Consider the following 17,166-nt stretch of genomic DNA (forward strand, 5'->3'; position numbering starts at 1 on the left):
GTTTCTCCTTCTTGAAAACCTTCTGACTAATTCTGTTATCTTAAAATGTAAATTTTGGGAGTGGGTCTAGTAAAATTTTTACAACCTTGAGACATTCTTTTGATTTATTGTAATAACCAATTGAAAAAGTATATAACTCCTTTTTCTAAGACCATAGAAGGGGCACTCTCTGTCTCCCTTCTGATGTTTATTTCAGAAGCTTTCTCTGTCCTTTTCATACTTTAATAAAACTTTAATAAAATAAAAAATCTTCTTTGGAGATCAAGAATCTGACACCGATCACTGTAAGCTATCACCATGCTCACCTCCAGGGGATCTTCCCAACCCAGGGATCGAACCCAGGTCTCCCGCATTGCAGGCAGATTCTTTACCGTCTGAGCCACCAAATATGTATGTATAATATAAAAGGAGTATGTAGCATTGTTTTAATATTTATGTCTATTCCTTCTTCATTAAGGTATTGGTGAAATTCTTACTCAGTTTCAGATCAGGAAAATGCCTGTCTCAATTTATTCTAGAGTCTAGGCTCTCTCTCTGGCCTTATTCAATTTTGAATGGTCCACTGATCTTGTTCTTTGACTTAATTACTGGCCTGTATTAAGTAACTATTACCTCCTTCTTTCAGTGACTTCGTACAGAATGCTGGAAATTTTCAACCTGTCTGTGTACAATTGCTCAAAGTTAAGATTTTGGATGTATCAACACTATTTCTGTAGTTTCAATTTCTACTCTGATGCTAAAATCTGGAATTCTATAAGGGCTGACCTTTAAAATACCCAGCAAAATGGCAATTTAACAGCAGGAAAACACGCCACCTCCCACCTTCTTTTTGTATTCATTTGCCTCTACTTATTATCAGTAAATCATTTGAGAAACAATGTGTCTCCCCTCATGTTTCCTTTCTGCTGAAACTGCTTCCTCCTCATTTTACTCTTCTTGTTAGAGGAAGAAGGGATTGTTGAGTAACTCATGGCACTTTTTGGGAGTGGTATTCAGGACGAATCTTAAAAATGTCTGTCCACTGTATAGAGACTCTGCAGATCAGTTCAGTCACTCAGTCGTGTCTGACCGTTTTGTGACCCCATGGACTGCAGCATGCTAGGCTTCCCTGTCCATCACCAACTCCTGGAGCTTATGCAAACTCTTGTCCATAGAGTTGGTGATGCCATCCAACCATTTCATCTTCTGTTGTCCCCTTCTCCACCCACCTTCAATCTTTCCCAGCAACAAGGTCTTTTCCAATGAGTCAGCTCTTCTCATCAGGTGGCCCAAGTATTGGAGTTTCAGCTTCAGCATCAGTCCTTCCAATGAATATTCAGGACTGATTTCCTTTACAATAGACTGATTGGATCTCCTTGCAGTCCAAGGGACTCTCAAGAGTCTTCTCCAGCACCACAGTTCAAAAGCATCAATTCTTCAGTGCTCAGCTTTCTTTATAGTCCAACTCTCACATCCATACACGACTACTGGAAAAACCATAGCTTTGACTAGTTGGACCTTTGTTGGCAAAGTAATGTCTCTGCTTTTTAATATGCTGTCTAGGTTCATCATAGCTTCTCTTCCAAGGAGCAAGTGTCTTTTAATTTCATGGCTGCAGTCACCATTTGCAGTGATTTTGGTGCCCAAGAAAATAAAGTCTGTCACTGTTTCCATTGTTTCCCCATCTGTTTGCCATGAAGTGATGGGACCAGATGCCATGATCTTAGTTTTCTGAATGTTGAGCTTCAAGCCAAATTTTTCACTCTTCTCTTTCAGTTTCATCAAGAGGCTCTTCAGTTCTTCTTCACTTTCTGCCATAAGGGTGGTGTCACCTGCATATCTGAGGTTATTGATATTTCTCCCAAGAATCTTGATTCCAGCTTGTGCTTCATCCAGCCTGGCATTTTGCATGGCGTACTCTGCATATAAGTTAAATAAGCAGGGTAACAATATACAGCCTTGACATACTTCTTTCCTGATTTGGAACCAGTCTGTTGTTCAATGTCCAGTTCTAACTGTTGCTTCTTGACGTGCATACAGATTTCTCAGGAGGCAGGTCAGGTGGTCTATTCTTACTGCAAACATATTAAACATTTCTGATGGTGATAAGCAGCCCAGGGACTTGCTGTTTGATTATTTATACCTGTGCAATATGTCCTTGAACATATTTGTTCTTTTGATGGTATGAAAGTCTTTTGCATTCATCTCAATATCCGTGGCCATTCTACCATTTCACTTTCTGTGTAAAATGGCACATGGGCACAGACAAGAGAGTAGTGGCCTAGAGGAGATACGTTTATAAACAGGATTTTAAATGAAGATTATATGAAGAAGCATGGTGTTGAAGCAGACAGAGGAGGCATTTTAGAGAATTATAGTCTAAGTAAAGACACAAGAGCAATGTGTCTTCAGTCTTTTATTCATTTGTTCAACAGATATTTATTGACCTATACTACATGCTCATAATCTGTTCATGATAACAGGGAACATAGATAAGTAGGACATTATTCTAGGCAAGTTGTAGAGACAGAAAGTAGACTAGAGATTATCAGGGGCTGAAAGCAGGGGAAAATGTCAAGCAATTGCTCAATGGTTACAGAGTTTATGTTTGGGTTGTTGAAGAAGTTTGGCAAATATTAATATATGGTGGTGATGGTTGTACAACCTTGTGCATATAATCAATGCCACTGAATTGTACACTTTAATAGGGATAAAATGGCAAATTTTATTCTTATACATTTAACCACAATTTGAAAACTTCATAATGTATTCATGCCATTGACTAATACACTTTAAATGGGTGAATTGTATGGTATGTGAACTAGTTCTCAGTAAAGCTGTTAAAAAAATAAGGCACTATTCTTCTCCCTTCTTTTATCTTTCCCCCTTTAAGCTTCCCTGCTGCTAAGTCGCTGCAGTCGTGTCTGACTCTGTGGGACCCAATAAACGGCAGCCCACCAGGCTCCTCCATCCCTGGGATTTTCCATTCTCCACCTGCCATTTCCTTCTCCAATGCATGCATGCATGCTAAGTCGCTTCAGTCGTGTCCGACTCTGTGTGACTCCATGGACAGCAGTCCACCAGGCTCCTCTGTCCACGGGATTTTCTAGGCAAGAGTACTGGAGTGGGTTGCCATTTCCTTCTCCTTAAGCTTCCCTAGTAACACTCAAGTAATGAATAGTGTGACTTATCTTTGTAATGTTAAAGAATAGACATTGTGACCTCTTAATGACTGAATATAATTATCCAGGGGCTGAAAGGTCAAAGGAAATGTAATCGAACTTTAATTTTGTTTTTAGAAGCTTTTAGTTTCAGTTCTGTTTCTTAAAGTAAGATCAAAGAAAGCTTTGTAACAATGGTAACATTAAAGATGAACCTTGAAGGACAAAAATGGTGACAAGAGAATCAAATTCAAGAGAGGATATTCTGGCAAAGGAGACAGTGTGGATAAAGCAAAGAATTAGGAAAAGCCATGGTGTGATTCATTAAGTGTTGTTTAGTTTCCTCCAGTGGCCCTAGTGGTATAGTTGAAGCTAGAAAAGTTCTGAAAATCCTACTCTCCTAAATAATTGGAATTGCGGTTATTCCTCCTGGAAAGCCTTCTCTGACCTTCAACACTGGATTAAGTGAATAAGGCCCCATTCTTGCCTTACAGGAATTCAGGTCCAATGAGAAAATCATTCTATGAACAAATGATTAACAAAGCACAAAGCATTAACAATGCACAAAGCATTACAAAGTACAAAATATCAACATTGAATGGTTGAGAAGACATTTAGAGAGTTGCTTTGCTTCAATTGAATCACTGCTTTTCTGTTACAGTAATAAAATATTTTTTAAAATGATCAGTATTTTTAGGCATATCAGCCCAGAAAAATGAGTGACATTTCTTCACATGCATCTACTACTCTCATCTGAACTGAGTTGTGATGAATGTCACAGCATCCATTCACTCACAACCTGAATGTCGTAATGACAGACACAACCTAGGGAGTTTTACATTCGGATTGCCTACCTTACTTTCTTCCCTAACTTCCAAATGATGTCTGAATTCCCTCATCTCTTTTTCTGTTTGCACAACTGTAAACCTTCATTTACATAGTGCTCTGTTAGGTCATTTGGTACCAGTGCAACTGCGCTTAGTAACAGTGCAATTATTGCAAACACAAAAGTGGTCCTGAAGTTTTACGGGAGAACTCACTCATAAAGCGATGGTCTAGAACATGCAAGCTACACTTGAATTGATTTTTGATGATGGGTTATTTAAGCCTATTCAGTTTGGTTTAAATTGTTAAATTCAGACATGATTTTAAAATTCACATGAAACTTTAAGACCTCAGAGTACATTTTTCTGGCACTCAAATGTCTGCTTTTGCCAGTCATTGTTGCAGTGCTATATATTATTGATGCTCTCACTTTCTCTTTTCCCTTTCTTTCCAGGTTTCCTGTGCACAGTCTTCTACATCATCATGCTACCTTCTAAATAAAATGTTTATTTCTGTTTGCATGTATCCATCCCTATATCTATGTTTAAGGTAAGAAATTCTGTTAAGATAAACACAAACTGAGCAATTGTGATCTATAATGGGTACATTCTTTGAAGTTCACGCTTAAAGTTTCAAAACATAGATTCCCAAATCTATCATTGTGGTCCATAAAGAATATATAGCTGCCAAACTCAGGTTAGGACTCTGATTCTTTTTAGCCTCATCTTTATTTTCTATAACTATGGTTCAACATTCAAAAAACTAAGATTGTGACACCCAGTCCCATCACTTCATGGCCAACAGATGGGGAAACAATGAAAACAGTGACAGACTTTCTTTGCCTGGTCTCCAAATCAATGAAGATGATGACTGCAGTCTTGAAATGAAAAGACACTTGCTCCTTGGAAGAAAAGCTATGACCAAACTAGACAGCATTTTAAAAAGCATAAACAGAGCTGGAGCGACCAGGCGGAGCCAGACCAGGTGTGCGCGTCGCTCGGTCCTTCCATGCCCGCGCTGGAGACCAGCCCCGGAGGCCGCCCGGGCCCGTAAAAAAAAAAAAAGCATAAACATTACTTAACTGACAAAAGTCTGTCTAGTCAAAGCTATGGTTTTTCCATTAGTCATGTACGGATGTAAGAGTTGGACCGTAAAGAAAGGTGAGGGCCAAAGAATTGATGCTTTTAAACTGTGGTGCTAGAGAAGACTCTTGAGGGTCTCTTGGACAGAAAGGAGATCAAACCAGTCCATCCTAAATTAAATCAGTCCTGAATATTCATTGGAAGGACTGATGCTGAAGCTGAAACTCCAATACTTTGGCCACCTGGTGCAAAGAACTGACTCATTGGAAAAGACCCTATTGCTGGGAAAGATTGAGGGCAGGAGGAGAAGGGAACGACAGAGGATGAGATGGTTGGATGGCATCACCGGCTCAATGGACGTGAGTTTGAGCAAACTCTGGGGGTTGGTGATGGACAGGGAAACCTGGTGTGCTGCAGTCCATGGGGTCACAAAGAGTCAGACACTACTGAGCGACTAAACTGATTGCTGCTACTGCTGCTAAGTCGCTTCAGTTGTGTCTGACTCTGTGCGACCCCATAGACGGCAGCCCACCAGGCACCCCTGTCCCTGGGATTTTCCAGGCAAGAACACTGGAGTGGGTTGCCATTTCCTTCTCCAATGCATGAAAGTGAAAAGTTAAAGTGAAGTCGCTCAGTCGTGTCTGACTCCTAGCGACCCCATGGACTGCAGCCCACCAGGCCCTTCTGTCCATGGGATTTTCCAGTCAAGAGTACTGAGATTATTATTAATATTAATATATTATTAATAGTTATTGTTCTATAACTATGAGAGGACTGCACCAAGTAATGGCTGATGCTCCAATTAGGCAGATATTCTTATACTGAGTTTCTCATCTGATATAATGAAGCTTTTCCATGGGCTATGGAAATGTTCCCACCAGACAATAACATTCACGAGAGTTGGATTTTATCTGTTTTCTTTACATTTATTTCCTAGCATGGAGCCTTGCTCAATAAATCAGGATTGAATTACCAGTTACTGATTTCATTAATACACCCTGAGATATCATATTTATTTTGCTTCAATCCACCAACCAGACAGATTTGGCCATGCAGTTTTTCCACTTCACAGTCTCTGAATGGACTCGCAATGCCTATGTAGAGAATGAAATCTAAACCTCTTCCTATGGCATTTAAGGACATGCACAATCTAGTTCCATCTACATGATGATGTAGAAAATCATGCACAGATAAGACGTCAGCCAGGAAGCTTAGGAAGAGAGGAAAAACAGAAAGTATTAGCCCCGTTTCCTGACACTCTGCCCTTGTACAACAGTCACGTTAAACTACTTATTGCTATTTCACTGCTCCACCCATCAATTTTGAAAATTCTGGCTGCAAATTTGTGATATATTTTTATAAATTTGATTTGCAAATCCTATAATATGGAGAGCTGAGGTTTTCTATACATTGTAAGTAAGTGATCTTTGCTTTAATTGTGAACTTTATCCTTTACCTTTATCCTTTTTTAAAAAAAATCAATTTATTTATTTTAATTGGAGGCTAATTACAGTGTTGTGGTGGGTTTTGCCATACATTGATATGAATAAGCCATGGTTGTACATGTGTCCCCCATCCTGAACCCCCCTCCCACCTACTTCCCCATTGCATCCCTCTGGGTTGTCCTAGTGCAAATGGCTTTGAGTGTCCTATTTCATGCATTGAATTTGCACTGGTCATCTATTTCATATATGGTAATATACACATTTCAATGCTATTCTGTCAAATCATTCCACCCTCACATTCTCCAAACAGAGTCCAAAAGTCTATTCTTTATACCTGTGTCTCTTTTGCTGTATTGCATATAGGATTGTTGTTACCATCTTTCTAAATTCCATATATATGCATTAATATACTGTACTGGTGTTTTTCTTTCTGACTTACTTCACTCTGTATAATAGGCTCCAGTTTCATCCATCTCATTAGAACTGATTCAAATGCGTTCTTTTTAGTAGCTGAGTAATATTCCATTGTGTATATGTACCACAGCTTTCTTATCCATCCGTCTGCCAATAGACATCTAGGTTGCTTCCATGTCCTAGCTATTGTAAACACTGCTGCAGTGAACACTGGGGTACATGTGTCTATTTCAATTCTGGTTTCCTCAGTGTGTATGCCCAGCAGTGGGATTGCAGGGTCGTATGGCAGTTCTATTTCCAGTTTTTTAAGGAATTCCCACGCTGTTCCACATAATGGCTGTACTAGTTTGCATTTCCAACAACAGTGTAAGAGGGTTCTCTTTTCTCCACACCCTCACCAGCATTTATTTTTTGTAGATTTTTGGATAGCAGCCATTCTGACAGGCGTGAGATGGTACCTCATTGTGGTCTTGATTTGCCTTTCTCTGGTAGTGAGTGATGTTGAGCATCTTTTCATGTGTTTGTTAGCCATCTGTATGTCTTCTTTGGAGAAATATCTGTTTATTTCTTTGGCCTATTTTTTTTTTTTTTTGATTGGGTCGATTATTTTTCTGGTATTGAGCTGCATGAGCTTTTTGTGTGTTTTGGAGATTAATTTTCAGTTGCTTCATTTGTTACTATTTTCTCTCATTCTGAAGGCTGTCTTTTCACCTTGCTTATAGTTTCCTTCATTGTGCAAAAGCTTTTAAATTTAATTAGGTCCCATTTGTTTATTTTTGCTTTTATTTCCATTATCTGGGAGGTGGGTCATAGAGGATCTTGCTGTGATTTATGTCAGAGAGTATTTTGCCTACATTTTCCTCTAGGAGTTTTATAGTTTCTGGTCTTACACTTAGATCTTTAATCCATTTTGAGTTTATTTTTGTGTATGGTGTTAGAAAGTGTTCTAGTTTCATTCTTCTATAGTTGGTTGACCAGTTTTCCCAGCACCCTTGTTAATGAGATTGTTTTTTCTCCGTTATATATTTTTGACTCCTTTGTCAAAGATAAAGTGTCCATAGGTGTGTGGATTTATCTCTGGGCTTTCTATTTTGTTCCATTGGTGTATATTTCTGTCTTTGTGCCGGTACCATACTGTCTTGATGACTGTAGCTTTGTAGTAGAGTCTGAAGTCAGGCAGGCTGATTCTTCCAGTTCCATTCTTCTTTCTCAAGATTGCTTTGGCTATTCAATCTTTTGTATTTCCATACACATTGTGAAATTATTTGTTCTAGTTCTGTGAAAAATACTGTTGGTAGCTTGTTAGGGATTGCATTGAATCTGTAGATTGCTTTGGGTAGGATTCTCATTTTCACTATATTGATTCTTCTGACCCATGAGAATGATATATTTCTCCATTTATTATTTGTGTCACCTTTGATTTCTTTCATCAGTGTTTTATAGTTTTCTATTTATAGGTCTTTTGTTTCTTTAGGTAGATTTATTCCTAAGTATTTTATTCTTTTTGTCACAATGATGAATGGGATTGTTTCCTTAATTTCTCTTTCTGTTTTCTCATTGTTAGTGTATAGTAATGCAAGGGATTTCTGTGTGTTAATTTTATATCCTGCAACTTTACTATATTCATTGATTAACTCTAGTGATTTTTTGGTGATGTGTTTAGGGTTTTCTGTGTAGAGGATCATGTCATCTGCAGACAGTGAGAACTTTATTTCTTCTTTTCCAATCTGGTTTCCTTTTATTTCTTTTTATTCTCTGATTACTGTGGCTAAAACTTCCAAAACTATGTTGAACAGTAATGATGAGAGTGGGCATCCTTATCTTGTTCCTGACTTTAGGGGAATGCTTTCAATTTTTTGCCACTGAGGATAATGTTTGCTGTGGGTTTATCATATATGGCTTTTATTATGTTGAGGTATGTTCCTTCTGTGCCTGCTTTCTGTAGAGTTTTTTTTTTTTTTTTTTAAATCATAAATAGGTGTTGAATTTTGTCAAAGGCTTTCTCTGCACCTATTGAGATATCCACATGGCTTTTATCTTTCAATTTGTTAATATGTGTATCACATTGATTGATTTGTGAATATTGAAGAATCCTTGCATCCCTGGGATAAAGACCACTTGGTCATGATGTATAATCTTTTTAATATGTTGTTGGATTCTGTTTGCTAGAATTTTGTTGAAGAGTTTTGAATCTATGTACATCAGTGATGTTAACCTTTAGTTTTCTTTATTTGTGGCATCTTTGTCTGGTTTTGGTATTAGGGTGATGATGGCTTTGTAGAATGAGTTTCGAAGTTTACCTTCCTCTACAATTTGCTGGAAGAATTTGAGTAGGATAGTTATTAGCTCTTCTCTAAAGTTTTGGTAGAATTCTCCTGTGAAGCCATCTGGTCCTGGGTTTTTGTTTGTTGGAATATTTTTAAGTACAGTTTCGATTTCTGTGCTTGCAATGGGTCTGTTAAGATTTTCTATTTCTTCCTGGTTCAGTTTTGGAAGGTTATACTTCTCTAAGAGTTCGTCCGTTTCTTCCAAGTTGTCCATTTTATTGGCATATAGTTGCTGATAGTAGTCTCTTGTGATCCTTTGTATTTCTGTATTGTCTGTTGTGATTTCTCCATTTTCATTTCTAATTTTGTTGATTTGATTCTTCTCCCTTTTTTTCTTGATGAGTCTGGCTAATGGTTTGTCTATTTTATTTATCTTCTCAAAGAACCAGCTTTTACCTTTGTTGATTTTTGCTATATAGTCTCCTTTGTTTCTTTTTCATTTATTTCTGCTCTAATTTTTATGATTTCTTTTTTTCTGCTAGCCCTGGGGTGCTTCATTTCTTCTTTTTCTAGTTGCTTTAGGTGTAAAGTTAGGTTATTTATTTGAATTTTCTCTTGTTTCTTGAAGTAAGACTGTATTGCTATGAACCTTCCCCTTAGCACTGCTTTTACAGTGTCCCATAGGTTTGGGTTGTCTTGTTTTCATTTTCATTTGTTTCTATGCATATTTTTATTTCCTTTTTTATTTCTTCCATGATTTGTTGGTTATTCAGAAGCGTGTTGTTTAGCTTCCATATGTTTGTATTTTTAATAGTTTCCCCCTGCTGTAGTTGACATCTAATCTTACTGCATTGTGATCAGAAAAGATGCTTGAAATGATTTTATTTTTTTTGAATTTACCAAGGCTAGATTTATGGCCCAGGATATGATCTATCCTGCAGAAGGCTCTGTGTGCACTTGAGAAAAAGGTGAAATTCATTGTTTTGGGGTGAAATGTCCTATAGATATCAATTAGGTCCAACTGGTCCATTGTGTCATTTAAAGTTTGTGTTTCCTTGTTAATTTTCTGTTTGTTTGATCTATCCATAGTATATGTGAGTGGGGTTTTGAAGTCTCCCACTATTATTGTGTTACTGTTAATTTCCCCTTTCCTACTTGTTAGCATTTGCCTTATGTATTGAGGTTCTCCTATGTTGGGTGCATATATATTTATAATGGTTATATCTTCATCTTGGATTGATCTTTTGATCATTATGTAGTGTCCTTCTTTGTCTCTTTTCACAGCCTTTATTTCAAAGTCTATTTTATTTGATATGAGTATTGCTACTCTTGCTTTCTTTTGGTCTCCATTTGCATGAAATATGTTTTTACAGCCTTCACTTTCAGTCTGTATGTGTCCCTTGCTTTGAGGCGGGTCTCTTGTAGACAGCATATATTGGGGTCTTGTTTTTGTATCCATTCAGCCAGTCTTTGTCTTTTGGTTGGGGCATTTAACTCATTTATATTTAAGGTAATTATTGAAAAGTATGACCCTGTTGCCATTTACTTTGTTGTTTTGGGTTGAGTTTATAAACCTTTTCTGTTTCCTGTCTAGAGAAGATTCTTTTGCATTTATTGAAGACCTGGTTTGGTGGTGCTGAATTCTCTCAGCTTTTGCTTGTCTGTAAAGCTTTTGATTTCTCCTTCATATTTGAATGAGATCCTTGCTGGGTATAGTAATCTGGGTTGTAGGTTTTTCTCTTTCATTACTTTAAGTATGTCCTGCCATTCCCTTCTGGCCTGAAGAGTTTCTATTGAAAGATCAGCTGTTATCCTTATGGGAATCCCCTTGTGTGTTATTTGTTGATTTTTCCTTGCTGCTTTTAATATTTGCTCTTTGTGTTTGATTTTCATTAGTTTGATTAATGTATGTTTTGGGGTGTTTTGCTTTCGGTTTATCCTGTTTGAGCCTCTCTGGGTTTCCAGTTCTTGGGTGGCTATTTCCTTCCCCAGTTTAGGGAATTTTTCAACTATTATCTCCTCAAGTATTTTCTCATGTCTTTTCTTTTTGTTTTCTTCTTCTGTGACTCCTATGATTCGAATGTTGGGGCATTAACATTGTCCCAGAAGTTGTCCCCATTTCTTTTAATTTTTTTTCTTTTTTCTTCTCTGCTTCACTTATTTCCACCATTCTATCTTCCATGTCACTTATCCTATCTTCTGCCTCAGTTATTCTACTGTTGGTTCCCTCCAGAGTGCTTTTGATCTCAGTTATTGCATTATTCATTATTGATGGACTCCTCTATTTCTTCTAGGTCCTTGTTAAACATTTCTTGCATCTTTTCAATCCTTGTCTCTAGTCTATTTATCTGTAACTTCATTTTGTTTTCAAGATTTTGGATCATCTTTACTATCATTATTCTGAATTCTTTTTCAGGTAGACTCTCTATCTCCTCTTTTGTTTGGTTTGGTGTGCATTTATCATGTTCCTTTACCTGCTGAATATTTATCTGCCTTTTCACTTTGTTTAGATTGCTGTGTTTGGGGTGCCATTTCTGTAGGTTGGAATTTCGTGGTTCTTCTTTACTGTGGAGCCTTCTCCCTGTGGGTGGGGTTGGACTAGTGGTTTGTCAAGGTTTCCTGGTTAGGGGAGCTTGCGTCTGTATTCTGGTGGGTGGAATGATCTCTTCTCTATGAAGTGCAATGAAGTGTCCAGTAGTGAGTTTTGGGGTGTCTATGGGTTTGGCATAGCTTTTGGAAGCCTGTCTTTTAATGTTCGGGGTGTGTTCCTGCTTTGCTGGAGAAATTGTGTGGTATGTCTTGCTCTGGATCTTGTTGGCTCTTGCATGGAGCTTGGTTTCAGTGAAGGAATGGAGGCTTTTGGGTGAGCTCTTTTCTATCAATATTCTCTGGAATCATGAGTTCTCTGATATTTTCAAGTTTTGGAGTTAAGCCTCCTCCTCTGGCTTTCAGTCTTATTCTTACAGCAGCCTCAAGACTTCTCCACCCATACAACACAGATGATAAAACACCTAGGTTAATGGTGAAACAATTCTCCACAGTGAGAGACACCCAGAGAGGTTCACAGAGTTACAGGTAGAAGAGAAGAGGGAGGAGGGAGATAGAGGTGGCCAGGAGGAGAAGAGGAGTCAAAAGGGGAGAGAGCAATCAAGCCAGTAATCACACCCCTAAATGAAAATGGATACTGAGGATTAGATTGTTAAAGGTACAAAATTGATAACAAATACCAAAAAGTAAAGACTAAAAATCTAGAGGTTCAACTCTCAAAATTACAATATTAAAAATACAAAACAAAATCAATCACAAAATTTATTATATATATATATATTTGCTTTAAAATAGGGTCTTTTTTTTGCAAGATAATAGTAGGTCATAAAAATGAAAATAAAGGAGTAATAAAGAGCTTACATTTAAAAAATAATTAAAAAGTGATAATAGTAAAAATGTATCTAGGAATTTCTTTGAAGTTGTTGTGGTCTGTGTGGGGTCAGTTCAGTTTCAGATGGTTCCTTGTTCCAGCTTGTTCTTGTTCTCAAGGTCTATAGGTCCCCTCCAATGCTTAGTCAATGCTAACTACAGGGTTTTAATCTGTTCACCTGTCACGTCCAGAGTGGTTCCCTCTTCTTTATTTTGGCTTCCTCTGTTTGCAAGTATTTTCAGTGTCTAATTTCTACCCTGACACAAGGAGGTGAAGGCAGTCACTCATTTAGGCTCACTTGTTCAGTTGTGTTGTGGGGAGGGAGGAACACTGCAAACAAATATCACTGGCATGTGTGGGAAGTGCTCAGTGTATGGACCACCCTGGATTTGCCCCAGATCAAGGTGGCGTGTGCTTCCCGGGTCTACATTGCTCAGGCTCCAGGGTGCTCTGCAGGGGAACTGTCCAAAGTGGGCCCTGCATTTCGTGCCCTTCCCAGGTCTAAGCCGCTGGTGTTCTCAGATACTCTACAAGGGCACAGACTCTGTTGGGCATGTGTTTTGTGCCCTTCCCAGGTCCGAGAAGCTCAGGCGACCAGGTGCTTGGCGAGTGCACTGTCCCAGGTGGGCCATGCATCTTAATCACCTCCCTGGTCCTGGCCGCTCATCCATGAGTCTCCTCTGGGGAGCTAATCTCAGGCTGCAACCCTCCTGGTAGATGTCAACCATCCAGGATCCCAGGAAGACGTGGTTAGCAGCTGGGAGCCTGCTCAGTTTGGTAGAGGATGCCAGTCTCTGGGGCCCAGATTGTAGCAGCCCCTTGCCTTCCAGCTTGGCTGCTGCCCACCTGGCTCTCTGCCTCCGGTGAGGGGGAGGGGCCTGTATGCAGCCGGCCAGCTCTCCTTTGGTGTTAGCTCAATCCTTTGTTCTGTGAGCGGGCCAGGCTGAACTTTAGAGCCTTTCACTGGAAAGTTCTTTTTCTCTCTCTCTGGCGATCCCACAGTTTGGGTTGCTATCTCAAGTTAGCTCCCTCAGATTGTTCTCAGGGCATTTAGGCCTGGTACTTACCCTAAGCACCAATTATGTGGCCCATGCCTCCCTGTCTAGTCCCCACTTGCTGATGGTGGATATGAACATCTGGGCTACTTCTCTGCTGGCAGTTGCAGTTAGGCACATATTCTGTTTTTTTCTTTTTCTCTCCCAGTTATGTTGCCCTCTGAGATTCCAAAACTCTCACAGACCTACCTGTGAGAGGGTTTACTACTGTGTGGAAACTTCTCCTCCTTCACGACTCCCTCCCCAGGGCGGGTCTCCATCCCTAACTCTTTTTGTCTTTTATATTTTGTCCTATCTCCTTTTGAGGAGGTAGGGCTGCCTTTCTGGGTGCCTGGTGTCCTCCGCCAGGCTTCAGAAGTTGTTTTCTGGAAGTTATTCAGCATTTGAATGACCTTTTAATGAATTTGTGGGGAAGAAAGTGGTCTCCCTGTCCTATTCCTCCACCATCTTGGGACCACTCCCTCCTTTTTTCCTTTTTAATGTAGGCATTTTAATAATTTGGCGCTTGTTTGATTCTTGATATATGTCTATTTTTAATTTTTATGGAAAATCCTTCTCATAATCTTATCCCTCTATTCATTTATTCTCTGAACCATTGTTTCATCATATTTTTTTAGTATTAAATATTTAAATTTGTGTAACCTAAAAGTTTTCTGGAAACATGCAAAAAATTATCTTCTCTAGGCAACCAAAATATATACTATTGGTTGTGTTTGTTCTATGTTATTAATGTTTTCTTCAGTATGTCTGTGTAACTTATATTAATTTACTGAACTTACACTTTGTGGCATTTATATGTATTTCTACTTCACAAAATTAGTCCTTGAGATAACTAAAAGTTGTACAGTTTAGAGAGAGAGAGGTAGACAGATAGACAGAAACAGAGACATAGAGACAGAGAGACTCATTTTGAGGAACTGACTCCAGTGATTGTGGCAGCTTGGCAATCCAAAATCCCCTGGGTAGGCAGGCAGGCTGGAGACCCAAGCAAAAATTCCAGTCTGCTGGTAGAAACCCATCTTGCTCTGGGGAAAGTCAGTTTTTTATTTATTTATTTTTCTTTAAGGCCTTCACCTGTCTGGATGATGGCGACCCATCCAATCATAATCCATCCATAATGGAAAATAATGTGCTTTATTGAACGTCCATTGATGTAAATGTTAATCTAAACCAAAAAAATTATTCACAAAAGTATCCAGAATGTTTAACTAAATATTTAGGCACCCTGGCCCAGCCAAGTTGACACATAAAATTAACCATCCCGGAGAGTGGCACTGCAGTGCGTTTAGCACCATGCCAGTTTCATAAACAATACACTATTTGAGTGTGTGGCAGTGAAGAAAGGGGACATCTAAGTACTCTTGCCTGGAAAATCCCATGGACGGAGGAGCCTGGTAGGCTGCAGTCCAAGGGGTCGCGAAGAGTCAGACACGACTGAGTGACTTCACATTCACTTTTCACTTTCATGCATTGGAGAAGGAAATGGCAACTCACTCCAGTATTCTTGCCTGGAGAATCCCAGGGACAGGGGATTCTGGTGGGCTGCCATCTATGGGGTCGCACAGAGTCGGACACGACTGAAGCGACTCAGCAGCAGCAGCAACATTTCCGAAGTGGCAGATTCTATCATGATTTCATAGAAGGAAGTTATTTTTCTGGAATTTTAAGAATAAGTGTTGTTAAGATCAGTAGTAAGAGTCTTTTTCACATAGATCATCCTCATGATAGTGTGGCTTTAAGAATTTCACTTAGTGACTTAGGCGACTATTTCCTTTCTAAGTATCCCACTCTTCAGAGGCTTTGGTGCCTTTAGTTTTTCTCAGTGCCACATTACTGAGTGTGAACAAACCTCTTATCATCTAAGGGAGTGATTGCCAGGTACAGTGTGCCATTGTCCCAAACTGCTTTTTAAAAATTTTAATAAATTTTGTTCTAGAAAGAATTTTACCCAATATTTTATAAAGTGTGTTCTGTGGCACACAGGGCCTGAAAGATATTCTGGGGAATAAAAGGTCAAATATATTTTAAATAGGTGTTCCCAGGAGGTGCTGTTGTAAAGAATCTGCCTGCCAAGCAGGAATCGCAAGAGGCTCGGGTTTGATCCCTGGGTTGGGAAGATCCCCTGGAGTAGGAAATGACAACCACTCTAGTATTCTTGTCTGGAAAATTTCATGGACAGAGGAGTCCAGTAGGCTACAGTTCATGGGGTTGCAGAGTCCAAGACAACTGAGTACCACAATACCACCATATTTGCAAATGGTTGTATGTGATTCCTTTCTTAGAAGTTAACAGGACACATGTATATTTATTAGAATGGTGATAAAGTAATATTAAAAAATCCTACCAGTAGACACTGGATTTTCTTTATAAAAGAGAGAATTATATTTGTTTAGTAAAATACTTTTCTAAGCTGCTGGGAGAAGGTGAGGTCCCAAGGACATGGATTCAGTTCAGTTCAGTTGCTCAGCCATGTCCGACTCTTTGCGACCCCATGAATCGCAGCACACCAGGCCTCCCTGTCCAAAACCAATTCCCGGAGTTTACCCAGACTCACGTCCATGGAGTCAGTGATGCCATCCAACCATCTCATCCTCTGTCGTCCCCTTCTCCTCCTGCCCCCAATCCCTCCCAGCATCAGAGTCTTTTCCAATGAGTCAACTCTTCGCATCAGGTGGCCAAAGTACTGGAGCTTCAGCTTTAGCATCATTCCTTCCAAAGAAATCCCAGGGCTGGTCTCCTTCAGAATGGACTGGTTGGATCTCCTTGAAGTTCAAGGGACTCTCAAGAGTCTTCTCCAACACCACAGTTCAAAAGCATCAATTCTTTGGCCCTCAGCTTTCTTCACAGTCCAACTCTCACATCCGTACATGACCACAGGAAAAACCACAGCCTTGACTAGACGGACCTTTGTTGGCAAAGTAATGTCTCTGCTTTTGAATATGCTATCTAGGTTGGTCATAACTTTCCTTCCAAGGAGTAAGCGTCTTTTAATTTCATGGCTGCAGTCACCATATGCAGTGATTTTGGAGCCCCCAAAAATAAAGTCTGACACTGTTTCCCCATCTATTTCCCATGAAGTGATGGGATCGGATGCCATGATTTTTATTTTCTGAATGTTGAGCTTTAAGCCAACTTTTTCAGTCTCCACTTTCACTTTCATCAAGAGGCTTTTGAGTTCCTCTTCACTTTCTGCCATAAGGGTGGTGTCATCTGCATATCTGAGGTTATTGATATTTCTCCTGGCAATCTTGATTCCAGCTTGTGTTTCTTCCAGTCCAGCGTTTCTCATGATGTACTATGCATATAAGTTAAATAAGCAGGGTGACAATATACAGCCTTGACGTACTCCTTTTCCTATTTGGAACCAGTCTGTTCTTTCATGTCCAGTTCTAACTGTTGCTTCCTGACCTGCATACAGATTTCTCAAGAGGCAGGTCAGGTGGTCTGGTATTCCCATCTCTTTCAGAATTTTCCAGAGTTTATTGTGATCCACACCGTCAAAGGCTTTGGCATAGTCAAT

Source organism: Bos indicus, chromosome 19 (genome assembly GCF_029378745.1).
Source record: "Bos indicus isolate NIAB-ARS_2022 breed Sahiwal x Tharparkar chromosome 19, NIAB-ARS_B.indTharparkar_mat_pri_1.0, whole genome shotgun sequence".
Classification (NCBI taxonomy): Eukaryota; Metazoa; Chordata; class Mammalia; order Artiodactyla; family Bovidae; genus Bos; species Bos indicus.